General features: G+C 43.1%; 1 protein-coding gene across 2 annotated transcripts in view; it reads left to right on the forward strand.

The window, feature by feature from the left end:
• The window catches only part of LOC102082456 (uncharacterized), a 34395-nt gene that overhangs the window by 7915 nt on the left and 9492 nt on the right, over positions 1-16988 (forward strand). Inside the window, exon 3 of one of the 2 annotated variants that reach the window (XR_267461.3) lies at positions 3549-3608. The exons of the other annotated variant lie outside the window; for it this stretch is intronic. The gene's annotated coding sequence lies outside the window, so the exon portion shown is untranslated. Of the gene's footprint in view, positions 1-3548; positions 3609-16988 lie in introns of those variants that run through there. 2 annotated transcript variants of the gene reach the window in all.

Here is a 16988-nt window from a genome sequence, read left to right on the forward strand (position 1 = left end):
GGCCTATGACTCAATGCCCCACAGCTGGATACTGGAATGCCTAGAATTGTACAAGATCAACAGGACCCTAAGAGCCTTCATCAGGAACTCAATGGGGATGTGGCGTACAACACTAGAGGCCAACTCCAAGCCCATAGCACAAGTCACCATCAAGTGCGGGATCTACCAAGGAGATGCTCTGTCCCCACTGCTGTTCTGCATAGGCCTGAACCCCCTCAGTGAGATCATTAACAAGACTGGCTACGGATACCGACTACGAAATGGAGCGGTTGTCAGCCACCTCCTGTACATGGATGACATCAAGCTGTATGCCAAGAGTGAACGAGACATCGATTCAATGATACACACTACCAGGATATACAGCAATGACATTGGAATGTCGTTCGGACTGGAGAAGTGTAGTCGGATGGTAACAAAGAGAGGGAAGGTAGTCAGAACTGAGGGGATTGAACTACCAAAAGGCAATATTGCAGACATAGAGGACAGTTACAAGTACCTGGGGATCCCGCAGGCGAATGGGAACCATGAAGAGGCCGCTAGGAAAGCTGCAACCACCAAGTACCTGCAGAGGGTCAGGCAAGTCCTGAGGAGTCAGCTGAACGGTAAGAACAAGATCCGGTCCATCAACACCTACGCCCTGCCCGTGATCAGGTACCCTGCTGGGGTAATAGGCTGGCCAAAGGAGGAGATAGAAGCTACTGACATAAAGACAAGAAAGCTCCTGACCATGCATGGAGGGTTTCACCCCAAGTCCAGCACCCTGAGGCTGTACACTAAGCGGAAGGAAGGGGGCTGGGGACTGGTGAGTGTCAGCACCACAGTCCAGGATGAGACAACGAACATCCACGAATACATCACGAAGATGGCCCCAACTGACAGCGTGCTCAGTGAATACCTCAGGCAGCAGAAGCCCAAGAAAGAGGAGGAAGGCGAGGAACCATCATGGAAGGACAGGCCCCTGCACGGTATGTACCACCGGCAGATAGAGGAGGTGGCTGATATCCAGAAATCCTACCAGTGGCTGGACAAAGCTGGACTGAAAGACAGCACAGAGGCACTAATCATGGCAGCACAAGAACAAGCTCTGAGTACAAGATCCATAGAGGCTGGGGTCTATCACACCAGGCAAGACCCCAGGTGCAGGCTGTGTAAAGATGCCCCAGAGACAATCCAGCACATAACAGCAGGGTGCAAGATGCTAGCAGGCAAGGCATACATGGAACGCCATAACCAAGTGGCCGGCACATCTGTGGAACATCTGTGCCGAGTATAACCTGGAAGTCCCGAGGTCAAAATGGGAGATACCCCCAAGGGTGATGGAGAATGACCGAGCTAAGATTATATATATACACACATACATACATACATACATATATATATATATATATATATATATACATACATACACATACACATACACACACACACACACACACACACACACACACACACAAAAAAAAACAACAAATATTTTCGGGTAACAAAACAAAATCTCTGCAACTCTCCGTGTGGTCAACAATAGACACACATTATGCCCCTATCGTGGACTAAACCAATCAGAGATAGTCAGGGGCGGGACCTCTCTGATTGGCCGTGGTCCAGTTGAAAGTGCAGGTGGATAGAGAGAGGTGAGTAGCTTGAATGAAGCGATATCGATTCATTAACGGATTCCACACAAAGACGTAAACACAGAGCGGACCCGACGCATCAGAATCAGCTTTGTCTTTCTCGGCTTTCTCACCCCACGGCCCGAACACGGACACGCTGTCAGAGCTTAGCGATTCTGATGCGTCCGGTCCGCGCTGTGTTTACGTGTTTTTTGCGCTGACTCTGAGCTGCAGGTTTTGTCTCTCCAACCAAAATTCGCCGAGCCAGCAGCAAAAGAAGCAGCAAACTACGCTTCACATTTGATCAATGTCGTCATGAATTCCCTCTGACTTTTGCTGTTTTGCTTCCACCACGATAAAAATCACACTTCATGCACAGCTCCCTCTCTCCCTCTCTCCCTCTCTTTACATCAAGAACAGTTTCCCGTCTCAAATCTCTGTTTTCTGCATTATTCATTTGCTTATTACCCACCAGTCTACCGTTGTTTACAGCGCTGTCGGCCGCTGTCTTTTTCTTTTCTTTTTCTTTTTTTCACTTAAATGACCTCGGACAAGAAAGCCTAATTTCTGCTGTTCAATACTGAAGAAACTTAAACTTCTTAAAATTATGCAAAATTGCAGAATATTGCAGAATATTTTTAAGGTTATCTGCTATAAAACGCCAGACCAGGAAAATCTCCTGCATGTTTTTCTGTGTTTTATTCTCAGTTACTTTGACACAAAGGCATCTGCTGTGATGTTCACAATTCTGATGAAGTCTCATGTGTATCAGTACTGATAAATGATCAGAATTATTATATTTCTGACTGTCTGAGGCTAAATTGAATCGAATCAGGACTTTGAGAACCAGAATCGAATGGATTATAGAAATCAGTGATGATACTCAGCCCTAGTGAGCAGCCTAGGCCCGACAGAAGTGGATGTAGCTGTGGGTAATAAGAAAAGACGAAAAGAACTATTGATAACTTTTGTGTTAAGTTAAGGACTGATCCTTCTGAAATTCATAGCCAGCTCTGACACGGTGCCATCAATCTTTGAATGCTGAAAAAACAGCAGTGTATCCAGAAAACACATTATATGCTGCAATAAATGCACTGCCCAAGTGTCCCCTCTCCCCACTGCCTGTCAGCAGCAGGCAGCAGCAAACAGGTCGTCAGAGGAGCCGAGATGATGATTAAGTTTAACATTTTCTACAATATTGACAAAGCAATTTAAGCACAAGTTTGTTAGTTAATAATTTAGAAATGAATATTGTCTGTAGGGACTTCCCCCCCCCCAAAGAAAGTGCACATGTAAAACTGCGGTGTTAAGCGATGCGGTTGAAAAATTTGAGTGCGCCTAACTTTTGTGCCGGTGCACCTAAATTTTTAAAGTTAGGCGTACCGGTGCGCCCATGTCAAAAAGTTAGTCTAGAGCTCTGTCTATCTACAAATATCACATATATAAATATAATATAAATACCTTTGGACCAAAATGCAAAGTGAAACACGCCACAGGAAAACTACAAATCTCCCCTTTCAGCCTACACACCAACTGAGCAGTGGAGGCTAACACCAAAAGGGGCAGTTAACCTAGTCAGCAGACAATGGCGCTAACTAGGACCAGCTAGCTAGCCCATCTCAGCAGAGGTGTTTTCAGAGAGGTTGAAGAGTACAATAACTGAGGGGTGACTGTGATGACAGGGGGATATGTTTGCATGTGGGGATGCGCACACGTCATCACAGATCATCTGCCATAAAGGCGTGAATAAAGGTTTCCTCAGCCAGCACCTGTGACGGCGTGATATCCCATACCACGTGTGTTGTATCGAGTGCATTGACTGAAAAGGAACTACTTCAGCCATTGGTTTAAAACTAGTGTTAATGGAGGAAGTTTGAAGGTTGAGTTAGTTCCACGACTGCATTTCACTCACTGCCTCTGTTTGTATCTCTGTCCCAGCAGGACCAACATGGAGCGAGACGTCAGCGCTCTCAGGAGGCCGACAAACCTCACAGAAGAAAGAGAGAGAAAACATACAGCTGTGATGAATGTGGAAAGTCTTTTACCCGTCCTGAAAGCTTAAAAAGACACCAACTCATACACAGTGGAGTTAAAGCACACAGCTGTGAGTTGTGTGGAAAGTCTTTTACACAGAGTGCATACTTAAAAACACACCAACTCATCCACAGTGGAGTTAAAGCATACAGCTGTGAGTTGTGTGGAAAGTCTTTTACCCTTACTCAAACCTTAAAACAACATCAACTCATCCACAGCGGAGTTAAAGCATACAGCTGTGAGTTGTGTGGAAAGTCTTTTAACCGGGCTGGAAGCTTAAAAACACACCAACTCATCCACAGTGGAGTTAAAGCATACAGCTGTGAGTTGTGTGGAAAGTCTTTTACCCATGCTGAAAGCTTAAAAACACACCAACTCATCCACAGTGGAGTTAAAGCATACAGCTGTGAATTGTGTGGACAGTCTTTTACCCAGGCTGGAAGCTTAAAAGCACACCAACATGTTCACAGTGGAGTTAAGCCATATACTTGTGATGAATGTGGAAAGTCTTTTACTCAGGTTGGAAGCTTAAAAAGACACCAACTCATCCACAGTGCAGTTAAAGCGTACAGCTGTGACTTCTGCGGACAGGCTTTTCACCGTCCTGAAAGCCTAAAAAGACACCAACTCATACACAGTGGAGTTAAAAAGTACAGCTGTGAGTTGTGTGGAAAGTCTTTTACTTTATATCAAAATTTCAAAAGACACCAACTCATCCACAGTGGAGTCAAAGAATACAGCTGTGACTTGTGTGGAAAGTCTTTTACCCATGCTGGAAGCTTAAAAACACACCAACTCATCCACAGTGGAGTTAAAGCGTACAGCTGTGAATTGTGTGGAAAGTCTTTCACCCAGGCTGGAAGCTTAAAAACACACCAACTCATCCACAGTACAGTTAAAGCGTACAGCTGTGATCAGTGTGATAAAGCTTTTACTCAAAGTATCCACTTACAGCATCATCAAGTGACCCACTCCGGATTCAAGGCGTACAGCTGTCACATTTGTGGAAAAACTTTCCGCTGGCTAGTTAGCCGAGACATTCACCTACGGATTCACACAAAAAAGGATGTTTGCTGCTGTGATCAGTGTGGCAAAATTTTTGTGACATACAAAAACTTAGAGAAGCACATGTTAACCCACACTGAGGAGAGACCTTATAAATGTGAACTGTGTGAGAAGACTTTTAAATCTCCACTTAACCTCAAATCACACCAAAAGATTCACAGCAGAGAGAAACTCTACAAGTGCAGTCACTGTGAGGTATGTATTTTTCTTTTTACAGTTTTACAATTTTATATGAATGAAGTTTAATTTCAAAGCTTAAATGAGACATGAAAACTTCATGTCTCATTTAAGACACGAAGTTCTAAGACATGAATATTCTGAAGAAAACTTCAGAATATTGAGTCAAATCTGACACAAATCTCCTGAAACTTTCCTGATGTTGTAAAAATGTAAAGTTTTAAAAGCTCCTCCCCTTTCTATCTATCTAACATTCACACTCCAATAGATGCATCGGAGAGCAGCTCGGGGTTAGGAGTTTAACCACCACAATTATCTTCCCAATAAGTAGATTACCTACAAATTAAGAGTCATTGTAAGCCAGTAAGCTGAGTGTTATAATGTAAATAGTAAAATGTAATTGGATGCTGGCACAGATGCTCTTTATTTTAGGCGGTGTTCAAGATAAAAATGTTGAAGGAATTCCCTGACCTTCACTGTCTTTTATGTCTTTGTTTAGAAGCAGAGCGACACAGATGGATCCAGTTCTCAACCCTGTCGTCACTGTGGTGGTGAGAAAGAGTTACTGTGTGACCTTTGTGGAAAGACGTTCAATCAGCAAGAGAGCCTAAAACGACATCATTGTAGACACACTGGAGACAAAATGAACTACTGCAAACAATGTGGGAGAGGCTTCACCACACCAAGTGAATTAAGAGAACATGAACTCTGTCACAGTGAGGTTAAAAAGCAAGTCTGTGACCAGTGTGGGTCATCCTTCATCACTGCAGATCATCTTGAAGTGCATAAACGATCCCACGCTGTAAATAAACAGTTTCACTGTTACCAATGTGCAAAAACATTCACTTCATTATCTGCTCTGTGCAAACATCAGCGTGATCATGCAGAACCAAAATCACTGGATCACAATGAATCTGAAGAGACAGAAAGATCCTCTTCTGGTTTCAGGATCATACTTAAAAACCTTGAGATCAGGCTCCACAGAGTTCAGATGGAGTCTCCTGTAAAGAGTGTCAGCTGATGTCACACTTGGATCTGATTTCTTGACTTTCTGGGATTTAGAAAGTTCGAAAGATATTGATAAGATCATTAACTTTTTTTCTTTTTTCCTGTACAGAATTTTACAATGATATAGTAGTCATTTCTCCAAGGTGGCGCCTGTGTGCGTCTTAACTTTATTTAAATTTATTTGCGTATATATTTTTGCAAAGTACAAGACTTAGAATCAAAGTCCGAGTCACAAACTCTCACGACCCCCCGAAAAAAACCCCATGTCTCCCCTCCACCCCCAAGGATAAACTCCTTAGAAAAATCCCTCCGGCTTCGTTCAAGCTCCCAGCACTCCTAACCCCGATAGGGACTCCCCTCTATCCCCCAAACCTTGTGTTATAACAGGGAAACCGATGAAAAAACCTTAGGACCCCTCTTCTCACATCCGGCACACAGCCTAAACTGTCCGTCTTACTCACTCCATCTCAGTTCCCGAATGATTCTTGCCTATTTTCGAAACTTTGCACCCCGAGACCAACTCTGCCTCCTAGGTGTGCCTAACTTTGCCGGCTGCCAATCGCATATCAAATGGGCGGCTCCCACGGCACCCCGGATTGCCAATCGGCTACAGGTCCGATTTACCTTCTCTGCCATAGGTTCACTGGCTGGCTGTCACTCAGGATAAATAATCTAACATTTAGGCTTAAATTTAACTCTTTTTTTTTTTTTCCCTCCCAAAAAAGAAAAAAGACCTTTGTCTCTTTTCTTAAACAACATGGATGCCATACCTGCCAACCTGACCCTGCTCGCCCAGACCCCTGTAACCAGCTACACAGGTTCCGCGACGCCAGTGCAAGTCACACGAATGCATCTTTGCAGGGTCCAGCCAGAACCCGCTAAACCCTTGGAAGAGAGATTCCGTCTCAGATGGTAAATGGCCTGTATTTATATAGCGCTTTTCTAGTCCCTAAGGACCCCAAAGCGCTTTACATATCCAGTCATTCACCCATTCACACACACATTCACACACTGGTGATGGCAAGCTACGTTGTAGCCACAGCCACCCTGGGGCGCACTGACAGAGGCGAGGCTGCCGGACACTGGCGCCACCGGGCCCTCTGACCACCACCAGTAGGCAACGGGTGAAGTGTCTTGCCCAAGGACACAATGACCGAGACTGTCCAAGCCGGGGCTCGAACCTGCAACCTTCCGATTACAAGACGAACTGCCAACTCTTGAGTCACGATCGCCACGATCGTCTCAGCTCCGGTGCATTTTGGGGCTACGCCTTCAGCCTCAGAGAGCGCGAGCTCTATTTCTACAAACTAAAAGCCGGTGAAGGTTTTCGCCCTCTAACACCTCGGATTGCCTTTACATCGTCTGACTGGGCTGTTTTGAGCCTCATTGCGACACCCGAAGTGCAGAAGAGCCAGCGAGAGACAAGCTGGAACTCGCAGACGTATCCGTCCTTCAAACAAGAAGAGCAGCAACGGCTTTTAAACTTGGTGGGGAAAAAAATTGTTACATACAGCCAGTGGGAGACACGGAGCACGCCATTCTGTCGCTGGTCGCGACCCGGCCGGTAACCCAGGACATTCTCACAGATGAATTTGTTTTGGACCTCTCCAACAGCCAGTCTTGTTTTCAACACCATGCTCCGGATTCTCTCGCATGACTGGCTGAAGAAGCCCGAGAAGGGTGGAAAAATCTTAGAACTTTTTAAGTTGGAGCTGGTTATCGTCGGAAAAATGCTGAGACGCTCTACTTAGCACCACCCCTGATCCGGCCCCTTACCCCGCTTCCTCCTCCGCCAGTCCTTTTTAAAATCTCAACGCTCAGTTTCTTCTCCACACCAACCCCGACAATGCTCACACAGGATAGTTTCAGAGCCCCTGCCGCTGCGGCTCAAGCATTCTTCGAGCCTTCCGCTGATTCTACCCCACCTCCAAGCCCTCCAGCACATTTGGCTCAAGTCAGAGGCGTTGCTCAGGTCTGTCTTTGAGCTCAGAGATTATTCATGAGACATAGAGCACTCGGTAAGAAATCGACACCAGTGTCATGGAGGTTACCAGGACAATAATCCACAAAGTCACACAATTTGCGGCCCCACTAGTAATCAGTATTTCTTCTCTTTCCTCTTACTTTTCTCTCCTTTTTTTTTTTTAACTTTAGAAAAATATTTTTTTTTGCTTTGTTTGCGTCAAATAAAACATGTTTTATTTGACGCAAAATCAATGTCATCATTTCTTTGACCTCAATGAAAATGTATTGTTTTCATTATATCAAATAAAACTTTCTTGGAAAAGCAAGAACCAATCTCATTATTTGTTTTACCACGTTCAAATCTCTTGGTTTCATTACATCAAAATAAATATTTTTGGAAACTGATTACATGAAATAAGTATGCAGGTTGATCCTGAAATAAAACAATAGTTAAAGATAACTTCAAAGATCACTCATGGCTGAGCAACTTTTATTGAAACAAACTTATTATAACCCTTCTCATCCTGGTAGTTTAGGCAGTGTGCAAAAACTGCTTAAAAGCGTGCAAGATGAAACCGGTACAAAGATTAACATGCGAACAGTTCAAGACTTCCTGTCAGAGCAGGACGCTTATACTTCACACAGAGCTGCGTGCCTGCGCTTTCGGAGAAATCGTGTGTTTGTTCCGAGACCTCTTAATCAGCTGTTCACATTTCAACTTTTAACTATTTACATTTTCAGCCTTTTCCTTTTAAACAAATTTAAAGTGAAACAACACAAAACACTGCAAACCACAACGCAAGTAAATATAAAATAAAATATGAAATCACAAAGAAGATGCACATTCACACACACAGTGTGAATGTGTGTGAATGGGTGAATGACTGGATATGTAAAGCGCTTTGGGGTCCTTAGGGACTAGTAAAGCGCTATATAAATACAGGCCATTTACCATTTAATGTAGGGATGCACCGATACCACTTTTTTGGAAACGAGTACGAGTACTTGCATTTCAGTACTCGCCGATACCGAGTACTTAATAAAAACATGATTTAAATTTACAGGTAACAGCTTTAGTCCTATAATTTAACAAAAACAAAACAAGGGACTGGTTTGGAATTAAGAACATTTATTTAAAATGAAAACCATATTGTATGCAACATATTACAGAATCAGTGCAACTCAAGTATCTTTTTCACTTTATTGTAAACTCTGCCGCTTCGAACAACACAAGGGGCATTAATAAACATCTTTGCTATTAGTGCACAATATTTGAATAAACTAACAACATCCACCAACATAGAACTGTGGACGACTCACTTTAAGTGAGTGGCAGGTTTTGGTTTTTTTTTTAAGAAAAGTAGCTTTTCTGCATTATCAGCAGTCAGACTGTTTCTTTTTTCATCTATAATGTGTGACACTGAGCTAAAAAGCCTTTCACTTTCCACACTGCTACATGGGACTGAGAGGTATTTACGGGCTATTTTAGCCAAAGTGGGGAACCTGATTTTGTTGACACCCCAGTACTTCAGAGGACTGTCTTCACAAGGGCTCGGGGCCTCTCCGAGGTATTTGTCGAGCTCAATGGCAGCACCTGCTGCCAGCGGCTGTGCTGCCTGGGGCTGCTCCTTAGCGATTTCGTCAAATACAGTGTCCAGACTGCTGCTAGTGCTTGCCGGAGCCTTGAGGAACAGTTTAGCAGGAGGTTCTGCAGCTTCTGCCCGACTCCCCTCTGCCTCAGCTCTGGACATCATCTGCAGCTCCTGCTTCAGGTGCAGCTTGGCCTCTGGAGCAGTGTTGTTGGAGAAGAAGCCATCTTTAAACCTGCACAAAATCATAAATGTATTAATATATGGAAAAATAGGACTGATTTTAGTTTCCCCTAAACCACTGTGACAAATGCCAGCCATTTGACTTTACCTTGGGTCAAGTATGGTGGAGATGAAGTACAGTGGGTTGGTCTCGACGCCGCTGAAGCGCTTCTTGATAGCTGCCAGTAAGGTAGCTTTCATTGTCTTGACGCCGTGGTCCTCGTCTGTTTCTCTGTTTAGAAGTCTCACTAGCACAGTCACAGCTGGGATGACAGAGGCTAGTGCATCGTAGCTGCTCAGTTTTTTAGTTAGTTCCTCAAAGGGGGTGAGGATGGCAACAGCGTCTCCATAAGAGCCCATTGGTGAGCGGTGAGATAGTCAGGGAGTTCATGCTCGGACACATACACCCCCAGCACTTGCTTTTGCTCAATGAGGGACTGGAGCATGTAATACGTGCTGTTCCAGCGCGTCTGTACGTCCTGCTGCAGTCTCTTTATTGGCTGGTTGAGCTGTCCCTGAATGTCCTCGAGGCGGGAGTAGGCTAAGGCGGAATCTTTAAAATGCCCAACTATTTTCCGTTCCACTGCTATAGCATCAGCTATGCTCCTCTGTGATAATAAGCATGGGTAAATAAGCGTGGGTAAACTCTTTGTACTCGTCGTCGTGTTGGGATTTTAGGTGCTTGATTAAATTACTTGTGTTAAATGCGCTACCTTTTGAGCCTCCTCTGGACAATTTCTCTGAGCACAATTTGCGGTCCGCCTCTGTTTTTGCGTCTTTGTTCACTTTGAAATAGTTCCATACGGCTGACTTGTTTCGCCAGGCCTTCTCCCAGCTCCGAGCTGCAGCCGGGGCCTGGGGGCGGGCACTCGACGCCTGTGATTAACCCCTTACATGCCGCTCGGCATTGCCTCTATTTTCTCAAAATTGTTCAGATTTGTCACTCCATTCATAAAGTGGGAGGTTAGCGTGGCAAAACCTCATTTGAAGACCACTGTCAAGAACATATCCTCGGATGTGCTGACTACAGTTGTCAGTAAGTTCAATTACTCGGACACAGCAGAACATTAAGAGGGCTCTGGGCTAAGCATAATTTCGCGTAGACCGTTAAAACGTCCTCCAGGTCAAAGACTGACAGAGTTTAAAAAGCCAAAAAAAAGTGTCAAAAAGAGAAAAACGGCTAAAACTGCCAGATGTACAGGACGCAAGTCTAAGCAAGGTATTTTCTATAAACTAAGAACAAACAAGAATGTCTTTACTTCACGAACGATTGAGCGAGTGTACAGCACTGCTGACTCAGTTTTCAATCGAAGACAAATTTATTCCGAAATTTTACCAGTAACTGCACTGACTTATAGGGGACCTCTGGAATTTTACATGCCTGGAAACAGGTTGCATTACCTGGATTTAAATGACACATTGCTGAGTTTAAGGCTGAACAAATGCAGATGGCAGCGATATTGATGCAGACGCTAATGTTGCAATTATAAATTACCCTTTAAATACAATGTGATGCGACACTGGGTGACAGGTTGATTTCTCATGCCAGCTCAACTCATCCATATAGGCCCATAATTGAGACATATCTAAATTACTCAGAAGAAAGTCTGAAAACTCAATTTAGCGCAGGTCTTTTTTACAAAGATACTGCTGGCGCTCATGACTCTCATGTTGTTAATAACGTCCCTAACAGAGAGTTTCATGTTATGGGCCCATTGCACTCTGACATATTTTTCTGTGATAGATTATTGCTCAATAATGTGGATTTGAGGGTTAAGCTCACGAGAGCCAATGACGCTTTTAGCCTTATGGCGCCTCAAAAGGCGAATTACCGTGTGAATATTCTAGGCACATCCATGTTTGTGAGAACACTGTGCACGTCACACATCCGCTCTCATGCATGCCAGTGCATTATATCTGATCTCACGGATTAATGTAAAAACATTTTCAATACCTGAGAATTCTCGGATATCACATCATGAGAACCTGTTTCTGGATTCACTGCCCAGATATCTTGTCATGAGCATGGTTAACCACGAAGCTTTTACAGAGTGATATGATTTATGCCCTTTCAATTTCCAGCATAAAAAGTTAGAGTTTTTGGCTTTGTGTCATGAGAGTAAACAGATACCAGCCAAAGCTCTTCAACCCAATTTTGTTGAGAATTAGTCCATCAGATAGTTTTACAGCCTGTACATAGCTACCGGGAGAAACCTGAAAGATCTATCCTTGAGCATTGACAGACAGGAATTTCAAGAAGGATATACTCTGTTTGTTTTCAATATGAGTCCTTTAGATGACACCGATAATAAATGCCAACTTGAGACTTGAAATGTGCTTCAGAGTCTCGCTGCCTCACACAACTACACTGATCGTTTATGCTTGTTACGATTCAATTCTCGAGATCAATTCAATTTATGATTCATTCGGATTCCCACCGGATTATCTATTTTACCCCTAAAGCATTGTAAGGTTTTTTTAAAAAGCGTACTGATCGAGTATCTTTCCATCAAAGACAGCAGCAAGCCACGCTGTTTACAGTATGCGGTCAACACCGTATATTTTTTAGCTCAGAGATGGTGTGGAAAGACTTATGATGATGTACTTGCTTTATGTAGCTCCAATCAAAAGAAAAATGATACCATGGTGTCGTGTTTTGTAAAACGATTTATTAGATGGGTATTAACATGTAAAGCTAGCAATTTTAATCAAACTTCGTATTCTCTGAAAGCTGTTACTGATTGTCACTTGTGTTAAAAATTATTTTTAATAAAAGTTTTGGGTGGAAAATTGTGCAATGTCTTTTTTTGTTTTGTTCAATAAAAACATAAGAGATAATCAACTTAGGCAATATAATTGTTTGTTGTTCAGCAGAACAGTGTCCAGTATTTTGGCTGTTATACTTTGTTGTGTATTCAGGTTATCACAAATTGTTTTTTTCATTTAGTTGAACTTTAAATGTTTGTCAGTAGGTAAATCAATCAATCAATCAATCAATCAATATACTTTATTAATCCCAAGGGAAATTAGGGTTACAGCAGGCAGCACGCTAATGGCGCATGCGCACTTACTTTACACAAACATCACTGTTGCGGCTCCTCCAACCTACGGCTGCGGCAGGCTACACATGAGGACACAGATGACGCGCAACAATAAGCGCATAAAATACACTTCTGTAACATTTGCTCCTTTTATTCCACATGCAACTGTCCAATATACAAATCAGCACATGGGATTAACTATTAAACAAATGCGCAGACTGCACAAACAAATGACTGCAACTCACAATGGCTGCACTAATTACTATGCCAAATTACAACTTGGCCTATGGCATCAATTAGTGCACAAATATACAAAAAACATCAAGTTGCAGTCAAAATCTATCAAAATCATTCAAGCTGCGGTCAACAGAAAGTTTTGCCTCATGCTCACCCTACCTTTCTGATCATCAACATCAGGTGCAGTGAACAGGTGAGTGCAACCACATTTATCATTTAACACACCCATGAGACACGCCCCACACCCGTGCACCAATACAGTGAGTCCATTTAAACTAACCCACGTAGTCAAAAAAGAGCAACTCATATGGCTCCTACATACCGGCCCCTAATTATTTTAGAGCAATAATTACATCATACTTACCATGTAGGAGACATATTGATAAACATGATCAATCCTTTATCCAACGTTCAAAGAAACAATTTCAATTCAAAATAAGCAAATACACATTAATACAAATAGACATTTGAAAAAGTCAATCTTTATGATTCTTCTGCTTCCTGTAGAAGACACACTTTAGTGATCCAACCAGTCTTTGTTTCAACACGAATCCGACGCACAAGTCCTTTACCGTCAGAAATTGCTTCCACAACCCTTCCAGTCACCCAAGAGTTACGAGGCGCAGAATCATCGACCATGATAACCACATTCCCAGGAATGATGTTCCGTCCGATTCTCTGCCACTTCTGATGCTCTTGAAGCTGGGACAGGTACTCCTTAACCCAGCGTTTCCAGAACAGGTCAGACATGTAATGTACATGTCTCCATCGACGTCATCCATACACGTCACCCTTCTGAAACACTCCTGGTGGCATCAATGGCTTGGTCTTAAGCAGCAACAGATGGTTAGGAGTCAAGGCCTCTAAATCATTAGGATCAGTAGAAGCTTTGGTTATTGGCCTACTGTTCACAATAGCCTCTGCCTCACAAAGAACTGTACAAAGGCCTTCATCATCCAAGTTCTGCACTTTCAAAACAGAATTTAACACCTTCCTGACGGACCTTATGAGACGTTCCCAAACACCGCCATGATGGGAACCAGCGGGAGGATTAAAAATCCACTTTATGCCCTTTTGCAGCAGCATCTCATGAATCTGTGCCTGATTCCATCCTTCCACTGCCTCTTTCAGCTCACGTTCACCACCCACAAAGTTCCCAGAGCACACTTCTTCCAGTGTAACCTCCAGGTCCAGTATTATGCCATTTCTTCTGGGAATATTCCTGTCCTGTTGCTGTCGGTTGCCACCAAACATGAACCCAAAGTCACCAAAGAAGCTGGAGAAGATATCGCTGTGAGAGCTGTGGTGACCCTCTTTGAGCCCGTGCTCTCCATACATGTCATACTGTTTCCTTTTCTCCTTATCTGAGAGGACCTCATAGGCTGCCCCCAAGTCTGCGAACCCTTCCAGGGCTTGGGTCGTCTTGCTTTCTGTCAGGGTGTAACTGCAAAGCCAGCTTTCTGTAGGCCTTCTTAATGTCCCTGATTGATGCACCCTTGTGTTCATTTGCATCAACAGCATTAACTAGAATGGCCATTTTAATCTCTGGATCATTTAAAGAGATCTTCCCAAAATCAAGGTTCACTGGCCACTTAATTTCTGGTTTAGCAAGAAACTTTGGCCCTGTCAACCAGGAATCATCCTTGATAAACATCTGTTTAAGGCTCATAGTTTGCTCTTCTACAGCCTTCTTATTATTTGGCATTTTTACCTGATTACACCTAAAAGGTAAACCAATGGTATAATGACCATCAACCAACTCAGAGTCCATCACTGACTTCATAAACTGCTGATCTTCTCTAGACAAAGCAAACTGCTCATCCTGAATACATTCTGGAAAATCAGCCTTCATTTGACGTTCCCACAGCTCATCCAATCTTGCCACGGAAATCCTATTGACACTCGCATCAAAAATGTCAGTCTTACGATCCTCTCTGAGAGGACCATTCACCGTCCAACCCAGCATGGTTTTTACTGCATAGGGACCTCCATCCTGACTTCTAACAACCTCCCATGGCTCTAAAGCCTTGGGCACATTGGTCCCGATCAACAGGTCTACCCCGGAATTTATCTCCAGTATCTTAATATGGCGCAAATGTGGCCATCTATCCAGATCTTCCTGTCGGGGAATATTACATTGATGAACAGGCATGCTTTTCTGAGTAAATAAGTCAGGCAAGTCACAGTAGTGATCCAAATCCAAACCAGCTACTTCCAAATCTGAAACAACATAGCTACTGACCAATGTTCCCTCTAATTTTTAATGTGTCTGAGCGAACACACAAACTCCCTGAGCGTACTCGTGGACCACTCTGAGCGACATCAGACGTGTGCACTGTGGTCACGCCAGCGTCGACTCCATCCAAGTTACATGGTTTATTAAAATAATCAAATTACAGCATTTACATTTATGTTAGACTACTTTTAATTAACTGCTTTAGCCCACTTACAATGAAATTTTTTTAAAAAAAATCTTGTTCATGACCTGTGTAGTATGTTAACACTATTGGAAGTAAAAATAAGTTGAACTCCAATTTTGAAAACACAACTTTCTTCTCTTAAAAAACAAACAAAAAAAAACCTCTGTTTTTTTTGGTCTGGTCTGGGAGAGAGTCCTGTAACTCTCTGACTGCCAAATACAGTATATAATGACCAATGTTGGGCAATTAATTATAGTTACTTCTTCAAAAAAGTAACTGAGTTTTGCAAACAACAAAGTTGTTTTGCAGCTGTTTACCTAAAAATGCAGCCAAGGCGGTTTTTTAAACAAACATTTCACAAATGATTTGTGCCACTCCAAAAAATAATTTCTGTCCACTATGAGATAAAGGAGAACAACAGCCTGATACCTGCAGGCCTGACAACAGGAGATGTATCACTGCTGTAACACCTGTAACATTCAGCAGCCGCCTCATTGTTCTGACACACACAACAAAACTATTGACTACACTACAACTAACTACACAAGATTTGTGCTAAACGTCTCAAATCTCTCACATCTCAAAACACCGCCGTCACTCCTAAAACTTCCTCCCGTTTCTTAACAACTAAATGCCATGTTTTGATTGGTCGACATGGTACATTTTTTGACCAATGGGAAAGGGCAGGGTGTTTTGGTTTCGTCTTTGCTCACAGGCAGAGAGTGCTTTCGAGACTTTTTTCTTATAAAACGCCGTTTTTACCGTTTCTTCCCACAGAAAATATAAACAACGACAGTATTCAGGAAGAAAACCAAACATTGCAAATATTTTTGTCATAACTCTGGTTTTACGTGGCCTATCAACACAATTTAAAAACTGGTATAAAGTCCACACTTTTCCCGTCAATTGTTCCGTCTGTCCTGCTCACATCTCCAATGGTTGTACACGTTGTCATTAACGTGGCTTCACTCCACATCAGCCACGCTGCTTTGCTAGCTAAAACACCGGTGTCGGCACATATTTACTTTAATTTCAATTCAGGTTAGAATTTTTTTTGTGTGCGCAACGCAGATTTTCTCTGCGCAGAGACCGTGTCAACACTGCGCAATTGCGCACGTGCTCAGCTTAGAGGGAACATTGCTACTGACCATTTTCTCCTGACCCATTGTTCGCAAAAGAATGCCAGTTTTCCTTCCTGAAAGATTCAACCTATTCATGAGCCCTTCAGTACAAAATGAAGCTGAGCTCCCAGCATCGAGGAAAGCATAGGTTATCAGTGACTGATTACCTTTCTTGGACTTCACTCTAACTGGTATTATGGATAGAGCACTATTTTGCTCACCGGCCCCAGTAACACCACTGCTTTGCACAGCACATAAAGGACTGTCATCTGGTGGTTTTCCCCCTCCTATGGTTTGCACTGAAACACTTTCCCTCTGCTTGGAGTGGATATGTAAGAGTGTGGGGTGTTTCTGATTACAGACTTTACACAAGAGACGTTTCCTGCAGTCCTTGCTTCTGTGCCCAATGCGCAGACAACCAAAACACACACCATTCTCTTTCAAAAAAGATAATCTTTCACAGTGCAACTTTCTTTCAAATGAAGGACACAAATCCAACATA

Source organism: Oreochromis niloticus, linkage group LG9 (genome assembly GCF_001858045.2).
Source record: "Oreochromis niloticus isolate F11D_XX linkage group LG9, O_niloticus_UMD_NMBU, whole genome shotgun sequence".
Classification (NCBI taxonomy): domain Eukaryota; kingdom Metazoa; phylum Chordata; class Actinopteri; order Cichliformes; family Cichlidae; genus Oreochromis; species Oreochromis niloticus.